Source organism: Sarcophilus harrisii, chromosome 2 (genome assembly GCF_902635505.1).
Source record: "Sarcophilus harrisii chromosome 2, mSarHar1.11, whole genome shotgun sequence".
Lineage (NCBI taxonomy): Eukaryota > Metazoa > Chordata > Mammalia > Dasyuromorphia > Dasyuridae > Sarcophilus > Sarcophilus harrisii.
The window spans coordinates 203,956,900-203,970,047 of NC_045427.1; positions in this window are offsets into that span (position 1 = coordinate 203,956,900).

The window sequence follows — 13,148 nt, forward strand, 5'->3', positions numbered from 1 at the left end:
CTTAATGTCCTTGACAGTTTAAATAGAAGTGTACAGGGTAACTAACAGCTTCCTTTTTCTGGATACTCTTCTTCTTAATGCAGCAATCTAGGGTATAATAATAATAATGATAAATATAATGACAATATCTACCATTTATATAGTACTATAATTATATTTGCAAAGCTCTTTACAAAAATTATCTCATAATCCTGGTGATAGATGTTATTATTATTCTCATTTTTACAAATGAAGAGATTGATCCAGACAACTTGCCAGTTCAGTCAGAGTGACTCAGTAAGCATCTGAGACCAGATTTGGATGCAGGTCTTCCTGAATCCAGACCCAACACTCTAGCCACAAAGCCACCAAGTTGCTTCTACCATTAGCTTTTTGACTGCCATGTTACACTTTACAGGATCATAGAATTTCAGATTTAGAAAAGACACTAATGGCTATCAAGCTCAGCTCATCCTTGAAAAAAAAAATCCAGCTTTTGTTTGAAGATTTTCAGTGAGAGAAAAGCTACTACTACCTGAGAAAACTCATGTCACAACGTTTTCCTTGACATTAAGCCTAAATTTCCTCTTTGCAGTTTCTATCCACTGTTGTTAGTTCTGCTTTCTATGGCCAAACAGAACATGTCCAATCCCTCTTCTACAAAGATAATTCTTCAAGTACTTGAAGAGAATAACCATGGCTCCCAGCCCTCTCGTCTCCCATCCTAGTTCTACTACTGACTTATACCTCACTAAAAATGCCATACATTCTTCTCCCCCCAATAGACTCTTGTCTAGTAGTACCTCTCACAGAACTTATTCCTTAAAATCTCACATTCTGCCTCCAAGATAGAGAATTTCCCTGTCATCCATGTTACTTTGGATCAGAATACTCCCTTTTTACGTGAACCACAGATCAGTGTTCTCATCACATCAGTCCCCCTCAGAACTGAGTGCTCCACCTGCATTTTTTATTTCCTTCACAAGCTAATTGTACAATATTTCAAAGTCTGATTCTTTTTGTACAGCAAAATAACGTTTTGGTCATGTATACTTATTGTGTATCTAATTTATATTTTAATATATTTAACATCTACTGGTCATCCTGCCATCTAGGGGAGGGGGGTGGGGGGGGGTAAGAGGTGAAAAATTGGAACAAGAGGTTTGGCAATTGTTAATGCTGTAAAGTTACCCATTCATATATCCTGTAAATAAAAGGCTATTAAAAAAAAAAAAAAAAAAGAACTGAGTGCTCTTGTACTTTCCTTTCCAGGGAAAGGTGTTGCTGATACAACTGTTTCCCTTAGCACAAAGCTTCAGAGAATGAGTCTCACCTGCTATTTCATCTAGGATGCTGATCACACCACAGCCTTCTTCTAGCTCTGAAGGCATAGTTGCATCCACAGTGCAATAATAAGGAGTCTGTCGTCCATAAAAGCTGTCATCAATCTGAATGACTTCTCCTGAGCCACAGTGCATGGTAGCATTGGATCCTTCACAGGCTAGGCTCTGGCCAAACCCTGTGATCAAAGAGAAAAAACTTCTTTGTCACCACAGTTAGGAAGTCCAGGTTGCTGATGTAAGAACAGAAAGGCAGCAGGTACTGCCCAAAAACTCATAAAAGAGCCCCTGTTCCCCTATTGGATGCCTTTATTTTGGCACGAGAAAGAAAAGGAGTGCCAATTGAAATCCTAAAGCAGTGCAGCTCTAAGGAGTCTAGCTTGTTGGAAGACATGCAATTCAATTCAAATCCAATTCAGTTCAACCAGCATTTATTAAATGCCTGTAATATTTAAGCCTTGTTGAGGGAAAGTGAGGAAGGCTTCTAGGATACAGGATAGAGCCCCTTTAATGAACCCATAAGGCTAAGAGTCATGTAGTACAAATATGTCACTATGCTAGGCACTTTCCCTGTATCCATGTATCTTTTAAAAATGTTCCTTTTGTGTAAACTTGGATCTCTCAAATCAGAGGACCTGTATTCAAATGTTGGCTCTACTACTCACTTCCAATATGAACTCAATCAAATTTGTTTACCATTCACTCTCAGCTTTATCTATAAAATCTTTCATCTATTTTATCATAAAATTAAGGATTTATAGGTAGATGACCTTTAAGATGCATTTCAGCTCTATGTGATCACTATGATCCTTGTGAGAATCTCAAGTCTTGGGCTAGGCTTCCTGAGGTCTTTAGCACAGAGAACAACAGAGGGCTAGGTAAAGATGACTCCCTATCACGATATCATTGGTTATTGTATCTCTGAAAAATATTTTCTGAATGCCAGAAGGGAGTATGGACAAGCAAGACAGTTTTGCAAGTAGTATGTAAAATTCATTACATATATGCATATAAGTGTGTGTGTATTTTTTAAGGAAGCAATCAGAATACCCTTTTTCTTTTCGTATTTTTTTTGTAGAAATACTTTTTTTGCTGTTTAAGTTCAGAAAGAAGTTCAGAGAGAAGATTTCTCCTATACTATACCATACTATACTATACCATACTATACTATAGGCAGTGTATTCCCCTCCTAGATTGGTGCGACCTTGTTTTTCAGATCTAGCCATGGACCTCTACACATATGGCAAGTATGGGTCTTTTTGGGGGGGGGTGCAGATTTTTTTTGAGGATTGCTTTAGGTTGGCCAGCCTTGCAGTGGAGGAGAGAAGACATATAACATTTATCTGTGGGGGAAGGAAGAAATCAGCTATTACCAATAACTGTGATGAGGGTGCCAAACTTTCCCAATTTCCTCAAACTGCTCATAAACTGCTTATACCAGTAGCCCAACTTCTATAAGTAGTTAAGCCAGTCTTTTGGCCTGATTTTCCTAAACTGTTCAAGAATGTAGATGTCAGAAATATAGATAATAGACTGGAGATGGTGAATAAGGAAGTAGGAATGGCTAAACTGATGCAAAGATGGAAGATTGTAGGCAAAGAATACTGACACAGGAATAGGCTAAAAACAAAGAAGGGCCCCAAGTGCTTGCTAAAAGGGAAACCAGGGATCAAAAGTCAGGTTAGCCGTTTAAGTAGGAGTTGTAGAATCATAGGATCATAGATTCAGAAGTGACAGAAATCTTAAAGGTCAGAAGGTTAAAATGTGACATTTTATAGATCAGGAAAATGAGGTTCTGAGAAGCTATAAGATTTACCTAGGGTCACATAGGTAGAAATTCAAACCAAAGATTGAGCTCCAAGGCTAATACTTTTTCTTTTCTATTGTGCTTTACCAGTACTCAGTCAGAACTGAGCAATAGTAACAGACGTATGTCCTTATAGGGCTAGACAGATCTGGCCTATCAAAAAATAGAAGGAAATCAAAGATCCAGACCCCTAAGTAATAAGTCTGAAATGCAGAAATGTGGGCATGGAGAACAGGAACTGCATCACAATGAACAAGGACCTCGGTACCAGGCTAACCCTATGCCTTCACCAGAGAATGGGGGACTGCTTTTCATCCAGAAAAGGGGCTGATGTGTGCCAGGAATTAGTCAAACCTTTGGATGGGGAGAAGAGTAGTAAGGAGGAACAGGTCTGAACTGGGACTAGACAAAGAATAAATCAACAAGGCATGCCTCCAGGGGCAGAGAGAAGACTCTATCCCTCTCTGTCTCTTTCTGTCTCTACCCCTGTCTCTTTCTCTCTGTTTCTATTTCTATCTTTCTGTCTCTGTCTGTCTCTCTGCTATTTCTATCTCTGTCCCTGTCTCTCTCCGTCTCTATCTCTATCTCTGTCTTTGTCTCTCTCTGTCTCTATCTCTGTCTCTGTCTCTCTTCTATATGCATATCTTTGGGGAAGGAATTTTAAGTCTAAAATTATTTTGTTTTCTATTGGTTCCAGACTATCTCCGAAGTAATAAAATTCAAAGGACTGGAACTGGTTTCCAGAGAAGGATGCAGAGCCAGGAAGGCAGATTAGGGGATCAACATATAAAAACAGCCCAGGGAATTGACATTTTGTCTAACTTTATCCGATTCCCCAAAGCATTAGTGTTCCTTATATTATCTCTGACTAATCCTCACTCCTGCAGAAAGCCTGCAGCATAATGGGTAGGGTCTCTAGGAAATCTTCATTCAGCCAGAGACTGAGAGAAGAGCAGCCTCTGACCAAGCCTAGTGAAGAAATTATCAACCTTGGACAAGGGGATAAGGGTTTGAGTTTTAAAACAATGACTCCACTAAAGTCCTCCTGGAATATGAATAGAGCACTGGCCCTGGGGTCGGCAGGATGCGAGTTCAAATTCAATTCACACATTTAATACTTACTAGCTATATGATCCTGGGCAAATCACTTAAACTCTTAATTGCCTTATTTAAAAAATGTGGAAGTGGCCCTATCATCTCAAAGTCTAAGGCACCAGGAGCATGAACTACTAATCCTGAAAGGCTTATAGGGATAGACTATATGTCAGATATGTGTATATATATATATATGCATACCTACACATATGTGGAAATTTGTAAGTGTGGTTATAGTTATATAGTTTTATATTTGTTGTTGTTCAGTCCTTTCACTCATGACTGATTATCTGTGACACCATCTGGGGTTTTCTTGACAAAGACACTGGAGTGTTTGCCATTTCCTTCTCCAGCTCATTATACAGATGAGGAAACTGAGGCAAAGAGGGGTGACTTGTCTAGCTAATAAATACCTGAGGCTGGATTTAAACTCATGAAGATGAGTCTTCCTAACTTAAGGCTCATCATTACCCACTGTGCCACCTAGCCACATCATAATTTTATATAGGTCTTATATATATAACATAATGTAATATATAATACATAAATAATATATTTGGAGTTTATAATATTAATACAAAATATAATATATAACATATTTATATACTAATAGCTAACATTTACATATTACACAAAGTGTTTTACATATGTTATTTCAATTGAGACCTCACAATAACACTATAAATTAGGTGCTATTATTATCTTCTTTTTACAGCAGAAGAAACTGAGGCTGAGAGAAGTTAAGGGATTTTCCCAGTTCACATAGCTTGTAAGTGAAGGCAGTGCTCCAGGATAAAGCTCTGGTCTTCCTGATCAGATCACCTTGGTTCAATTTATTACCAAGTTGGTTTCACAGGAGTATTGGTCCTAGAGTCAAAGACTCTGTATTCAAATACCACCTTTGCCATTTATTGGTTGATCTTGGGCAAGTAATTTTCTTCTCCAGGATGAGGTTTCTTATTTGTAAAATGATGGAGTAGAACTAGATGACATCTGGGGTCCCTTGTCTCCCTTAATTTTTTGGGGGGGACACATCAAGTTACAAACACCTACAATACTAAAGTTAAGAGGAGTTTTCATCATTGTCAATGGAAAATGTATCAACTATCTTAGAATATATACATTTCAACTTTCATTTTAAGTAAAATGTTAAATAAACATTTCCTTGGAATCTCCTAATAAGGAAAAATTAAATATACACATCTCGAAAGGCTAGAATTCATAGAATACTTAGAATACTTCTAAGAACACATAAATGTTATCCAGATAGACATGTTTGTGTGTATATCTCTGCCTGCATGTGCCCCAAGGAAAAAGGGGAGTGATGAGTGGTGAGAGCTTACCAAATTCACAAATGAAGGCAAACTCCTGAGAGCAGTTTTCCATTGCAGCCCACTCATATTGGGAATTCTTCATAATGTAACCACACCTGGCTGAGAAGGGAGGAGGCTGGTTCTCATGCCAGTGGCTGTAGCTTATGTTGGACGTGTCCAACCAAACCATCCACCCTGTAATGGAAACACAATTGTCAGGACTTGGTTAAAAAGAAAAAATGCAGATGCTTCTTTCTTATAACATGCAAGATGAGCTATACATCAGAGCTATTCATTCTTTTTTCCTTTTATTATTTAAATTTATTTTCCAGTGATCAAAAAACTGTTTTCTTTCCCTCCCTCCCCAGCAAAAAAAAAAAAAAAAAAAAAAAAGGAAAAAAAACCTTAATTCCAAAAATGCAGTCAAACAAAACAAATTTCTATATTAGCCATGTCCAAAAAAAAGTCTCAGAGCAATTCATCTCAAACACACAGAAACACAGTATTTGCCTCCAGTCTACCTTTCCAAATTTATTACACATTATTGCTCTTCATGTATTTTTCCTTCCAGACAACTGGCCTGCATGTTGTTCTGAATAGGCAAGATTCCATCTCTTGTCTCCTACCTCTCCCTCCGTTTATTAGTGTCCCTGGCCTCCTTCAAAACTCAAGTTCAAGGGTCAGTTCCTATATGAGGCTTTTCCTTCAACTATTAGTGGCCCTACCATAGCAAATTATAGTTTATTATGCTTTTATTTTCTATTCATTTATATATGTGCATCTTGCTTTTCCCCAGTAGATTGTAAGCTTCTTAAGGGACTTTATTGTCTTTGTGCCTCCCCCTCCTCCCACCCCAATCCCTGCCTCCATGCCCCAGGTCCAACACTGGGCCTAATGCACAGTACAGGCTTTACAAATGCTTTTTGATGGTATGATTGATCTAAAATACTGGAGTTAAACTAGGACACTAAAAAGAATTCACTTAACTAAAAAGATAGTGTTACAACATATCCAGCTTTATTCTAAAGCATTCATCATGAGACTTTCATTTGTATGTATTTCATTCTTTTCTGTAGGATGGGAATTTCGATATGTAGAAATTGCCTATTATAGAAGTTATAAAACAAGCAATTTATAAATATATCTCTAATGACAACTGTCAGAATCTACATTGCCTTGGCTATACATTTCAAGAAATGGGATACTCCATTTGATTCTTCACTAAGGGGTTATATGATAGAAAGGACTTTATTTAGAGTCCCTTAATCAAGAATAGTGGGCTTTTATAAAATTGCTTTAAGGTTTGCCCAGTGCTTTATGGACATCATCTGATTTGAGCTTCACAAACTTGCAAGGAGGATGTGTTTATGGATCCCATTTTACAAATGAGGAATGAAGTTCAGGGTGGTTCATTGACTGGTCCAAAGAGATTTAACTATAAGTATCTGAGGTGGGATTCTAACTCACATCTTCCTGTTTTCATTCCAGCACTCTCCTCATCTACCACCTTGCCTCAGGAAGAGCTAGATTGGAATTCTAGATCTGTTATGAACTAATCAGGCCCCAGACATTTACCAGCTGTATGATCTTGGGCAAGACACTAAGTTCTGTTTGCTTCAGTTTCCTCATTTGTAAAATGGAAATAATAATAGCATCTACCTTCCCAGTGTTGTTGTGAGGATCAAATGAAATAATAATTATAAAACACCTAGTACAGTGCCCAGCACATAGCAAGTGTTATATAAATGTTGGGGCTGTTGGGTGGTACTAGGTAGAGTGCCAGCCCTAGAGTCAGGAAGATTCATCTTCCAGAATTTAAATCTGGTCTCAGATACTATGTAGATATGTAACCTTAGATAAGTCATTTAATCCTATTTACCTGTTTCCTCATCTGTAAAATGAGCTGGAGAAAGAAATGGAAAACTACCCCTATGTCTTTGCCAAGAAAATGAAGACACAGTCCCAAATGAGGATACAATATGACATGACTGAAAAATGACTAAACAAAAATATAAATATTGATATTTATTTTTGTTTTCACATTTATTTTTATTGTGGCCTTTTAACAAGTTGTTTGCTCTGCTCTCAGTCTCAGTCTTTTCTTTTGGGAAATAGGAGTAATGATGCTGGCACTACCTGCTTTATAGTAAACATCAAGGAAAGCATTTCATAAAACAATCTAGAAATGACAATTATTATAATTATTCCTGATCTTTGAATCAGTGAATCTACCATGTTTCATCATCTCCTTTCAACTTAGCCTGACCCATTCCTTTCCAAAGCCCCACCCTTCCCACAGACCAAAATGAACCTAAAATATCTATTTAACTGACCAAAAAGAGCTTCTTACCTTCTTCCCTGCTGTCCTAGGAAAAAGGAAACTATACTTGAAATCTCAAAAAAACAGATTCAGATCCTGAACTTTACACTAACTAGTTTTGTGACTATGGGCAAACCATAGGATTATAGCTTTAAAGCTATCAAATATGACTCATTTTTACAGATGAGGAAACTGAGACTGGGAGTGGGGGTGGGATTGGCTTGCTCTGGATCATATAACATGATTCAGTTGGCAGACCTTGTTATTCGAACTGAGGAGAGAGTTTTGACAGAAGCCAGGAAACCATTTGGTTCTCTGTGATCTATTCCTTTAAGGCACTATGTAAAGCATAAAGGAGCCTGCCATTTTCATTTATGTGGTTTTTAAAAGGTTTTTTGGTTTCTTAAGAGAAAGCATTAGCATTATGGACCAGATAATGGTCTCTGACAAATCCCAACCTTGTTATTCCAGTCCAAGCTGTAGAACAGGAGTTATACAGCTTCTAAATAGAGGAACCAAAAGTTCCAATTCCAGATCTAGACAGTCAATCAATCTGTCAGTCTACAAGCATCTGTTAAGTACTTACAATGTGTCAGGCACACAGTGCGATAGAAAAACAAACATGGAGTCAGAGGTCTTGGGTTCCCATCTCCTTCCACTCAGAAAAACAGAATAATTATGATCATTATAAGTTAATTAAATTATAGAATTGTAGAACTAGAAAGAGTGTTCTCATTTCAGAGATGAGGAAACTGCTACTGACTGCCTTTTTTCCATATAGAGGCCAAATTAGGTGATCTCTAAGATACCTTCCAACTCTATATCTAGGACCATCCCTCTCCACCATGCTTTTCCCAAGCTATATTCCCAGAGCTATAACATGTGGCAGTTAAAATGGGAACAAATGATTTGTCCAATGAAATTCAGATTAAGAAGTGGAGAATTCATACTCTCTTTCAGAACCTACCTTCTGCAGTTTCATTCTGTGCATAGGTAAGTCCTATCCACCACTCCCTTTCTTCAGGGATGTTTCTTTGCAGGAACTGTTGCGTTTCTGGACTGTTGATGAAGATAAGATGCCCCCCCTGCTTCTCGCACCACTTCTGGGCACTAGCAAAAGGGCGCTTATGTCCTACAAACTCATAGCATGAGTGATCAAAGGCCACTTGGTTGGTGGAGCAATGGATCCCCATTTCTGGGGCTGTATCAATGGCCCTCATTCTCAGAGATAAGAGGAACATAATGAGCATTACAGGCCACATTCTGGGCTCTCCAGGACTACCTTTACCCCAGCACACAGAGGCAGTGTCCTGCTGTTCAGACTTGGTTTGCTGGTTTTCAATCGTGTTTGATTCCATAAATCTCTCTTTCCCCACCTTGTGTCATCCTGTAATAGCAGCAGCCATGAGCAGAAGTCCTATCTTAGTACAAACAAACACTCACTCTTAGTGCTCTCTACCTTACATAGTTATTGTTTAAATGCCTGTTTCTTATCAAACTAATTTATATGGTTCTCTTGGTGAAGGACTGATCAGGTTGATAGATGTTACCTATTGTTTTTTAATAATTGGAACATCTGCTAGTTTGAAATAAAATTTCTATGCTATCAGTCAGCTTTGAGCAGAAAGGTCTAAGAGTGTGTGAAAAGCTCTCTGCATCTGAAAATGACATGATAGACAAGGAATATTAGTCAAATCAGAATCATTGGCTGGAAGAGAAGCCCCATTACTGCTCTTTACCCATTCTATTGTCTTAGACTGACAGCTGTACCCCATGATAACAGTTCTCCCTCCCAGATAGCCTGAATACCTATTAATCTAAGCTTCACCAGGTTTTAAGATATAAACCTTCCTGAATAAAAATACATTACAAAATTAGTCTGACTCTAGCATAAAAGTGGAAACACCCACTCCAGAGCCTTTAGACCTTGCTGACATTTTCTTTGAGGGAGATGATTTTATAACATGGAATTTCCCTTTGTTGCAGCTGACTTTCATTCAGTGAATTCAACTTGAGAAATATTTATTAAGCACCTACTATATGCAAGGCCTAATGCACATTGGTGGGGAGATGCAAAGGTGAATGAGATTTGACCCTTGCCTTATATAACTATCATGGTACATGGGAGTGTTCTGTATCTGTGCTGGCCTGAGATCATCCACACTAATTCAGAACTCATATATGTCATTTACCAGAATTGGAGGAAAATGGCCCATGATCCAGTCAAGCCTGGCTTCTGACCAACTTAAATTAATTAGTATCTCATCTATTTCTCTTACTTTATTTTATCCCAAATTGAAAATTGAGGTCTTCTGAAATGACTTCAGGTCTAGGTATTTACAGTTGCTCACCCTGTTAAAATATCCAGTACATGTTAAAAGATCAAGGAACATTGTTTTAAAACAAAACTGTTTAATTAAGACAGAAATGAATAGCAAAACAAAAATAGCAATACCAATCATATCTCTGGATCTTAGAAACTCATTTCTCTTTCCCCTGAGGTTGCTTGGAGCTCTAATCCTTCAAATTTATCATTCTGAGAGGGAAAAGGGTTAGCATATTCAGAACGTCTTCCTGGATAATCCCTAGTTTGGCTTAATGTAGTCTAGTCAAGGATCACCCTGCATCTTGGCTTGGATTGCCTCACACACTCCTACTCCTAATGTGGAAAACATAATCTATTTTTCTTACAACTGGGATATCTCACATTCTTTCTTTCTTCTAGATGGGGCTCTGTGTTGATTCAGATAACAGCAATAAAATCTATTTCATTCTCACAAACCTCCATCATCCCATGTGGTCAATAGTGACATCCATCACTTCTCAATCTTTACAATAATTCTTGGGTACACAGAATATTATTGGGAAATGGAATGTGTAATCTTCTCTAATGTTGGTTCATGCTCTAAATCCTTGCATTTGTCTTAAGTTCATGAAATCCAGAAAAGGCATCAATAATAAAACCCATGATCTCTGTATTCTACACACAAAGCATGGGTAACAAAAGCAAAATTAAATAAAGATGTTGACACAATGAGTTAATTTGGTCATGAAGTTATTATGAAGGTGTAATGTAATGAGACCTCTCTCTAAAATATGGCCTTGATATTTAAAAGAAATATGATAGATTAGAGGTGTGGCACTGTATATTAAGGTATATTTGTGTGAGGAAATCCAAGAACTAGAGAGAAAAGCACATTGGAAAGCATTTGGGTGAAAATGAATGGTAGGAGAAATAAAAATTATCATCATCATTAGAGTAGACTATTGACAATAGTCTGAGGACAATAGATGAGGGATTCAGGTAACAGACCTAAACACAGACCAGAGGAAAGATGTCGTAGTGCTATGAGTATCCCAAGATTCTATCCAGGACCTTCTCTTCTCTTCTCTCTCTCTTCTCCCCCTCCTTGTCCCACCCTCTCTCTCATCATTTGGTGAGCTCATCAGCTCCTAAGAGTTTAATAATAATTTTGAAGCAGATAACTCCCAAATTTTATATATCCAATCAAAATCTTTTTTTCCTGAGACCTGTCCAATCTTTGCAGTGCTCTTACATTTTAATCCCCTCCACAAATTCTAAGGCTTGTCAGACAGGATACTCTGCTTTCTTTCTCATTGTATTTGCTCTCCCCTCATGTCATGAGGCATGTTTAATTAAGAGAATTAATTAAAATGACCTACATTCTCACTTCTTCCTCATAATTTTCATGGCTTCTTCCAAGGCAGCTCAAATCCCAAACTTATTCAGAAGAATTTTTCCGACTCTCTCTAGCTGCTAGTCCCTTGCTCTCTAAGATGATGTGCCATCTACTCCGTGTGCCTAATTTTTTTGTTTGTTTTGTTTTTTTGTTGGATCCTGACATTAAAAAGAGAGTTCCTTGAGCCCAGGGACTGCCTTTCACCTTTCTTTGTACTCCCAGTGCTTAGCACCCCATCTGGTTCATAGTAGGCATTGAATAAATGCTTGTGGACCAGGGGGGAAAATATGAACAGAAGATAAATATACATACACACACATATAACTATATATTGTATATTTGTTTCTATGTTTACAGCTGTGTATGTACAGGCAAAACAACTGGTAAAATTAGAAAATGCCTCTTCTAGGAGGTGACACTTTGAAGGAAGCAAGGCACTTTAAGAAGAGATGAAGAGGAGGGAGTGCCCTTCAGGGGTCTAGGACAGTTTCAGGCAAAAGCATGGAGATTGGGAGACAGAATGTCATGTTTTGTTTTGTTTTTCCCTAATCGCTTCCTTCTGACCATCTGGAACAAGCAATCTGGCACCTGAATCAGTTCAGGAGGAAGAACTGTTGTGAAGATATTGAAATCTATTCCCCAATCCTGAGCATTTTTCTAGAAATAAGATTTAGGTCTGCCCTCCCCTAAATTCCAGTAAAACTGGACCAAATGCTGTTTTTCAGACTTATTATGTTCCCTCTTACCTCCTGATCCTCCCATCTCCCACCTCCCTCCTGCCATAGCTAAAATAGCCTATTCTTTCCCCTCTCTAAACTTCTTTTAAGGCTTTATGTGTTTGCCATCTCCTGTTGAAGACTTTCCTATTCCCCCTAAATGTTAGGACTCTTTTCTCTCTCCTTCATCCTCTTCTCTATTTTGTACCACATTTAACATGCATACAAGGTTGCATTCTCTTCAATAAAATGTAAGTTCTCTGAGTGCAAGGACTGTTTTGTTTTTGCTTTTTTTTTTTTTTTTATTTTATTCCCAGTACTTAGCACAGGGCTACATATAGAACCAATACTTAAATTAATTGAATTGCTAGGCTTTCGCCACCCCCATAACTTCCTCACCAGCTGTCTCACTGCCCTCTTTGCACACTTTCCCTTTGCACACCCCCCTTTTGGAACCATATCAGGATTGCATCAATTCTGTATCATCATTCTTAATTGGAGCCTCATAATCTACTCACCTAGGGCCCCATTCACCATCTTTATATCTCTGGAACAAAGTGCCCCTCCCTGGCCACCACTCCCTTATATGTAATTTCTCCTATTAGAATGTAAGCTACTAGAAACTGGAAAATGAATGGATGCCCATTAATTGGAGAATGGTTGGGTAAATTGTAGTATATGAATGTTATGGAATATTATTGTTCTGTAAGAAATGACCAGCAGGATGAATACAGAGAGGCTTGGAGAGACTTACATGAACTGATGCTGAGTGAAATGAGCAGAACCAGGAGATCATTATATACGTCAGCAATGATACTCTATAAGAATCTATTCTGATGGAAGTGGATATCTTTGACAAAGAAAAGATCTAACTCAG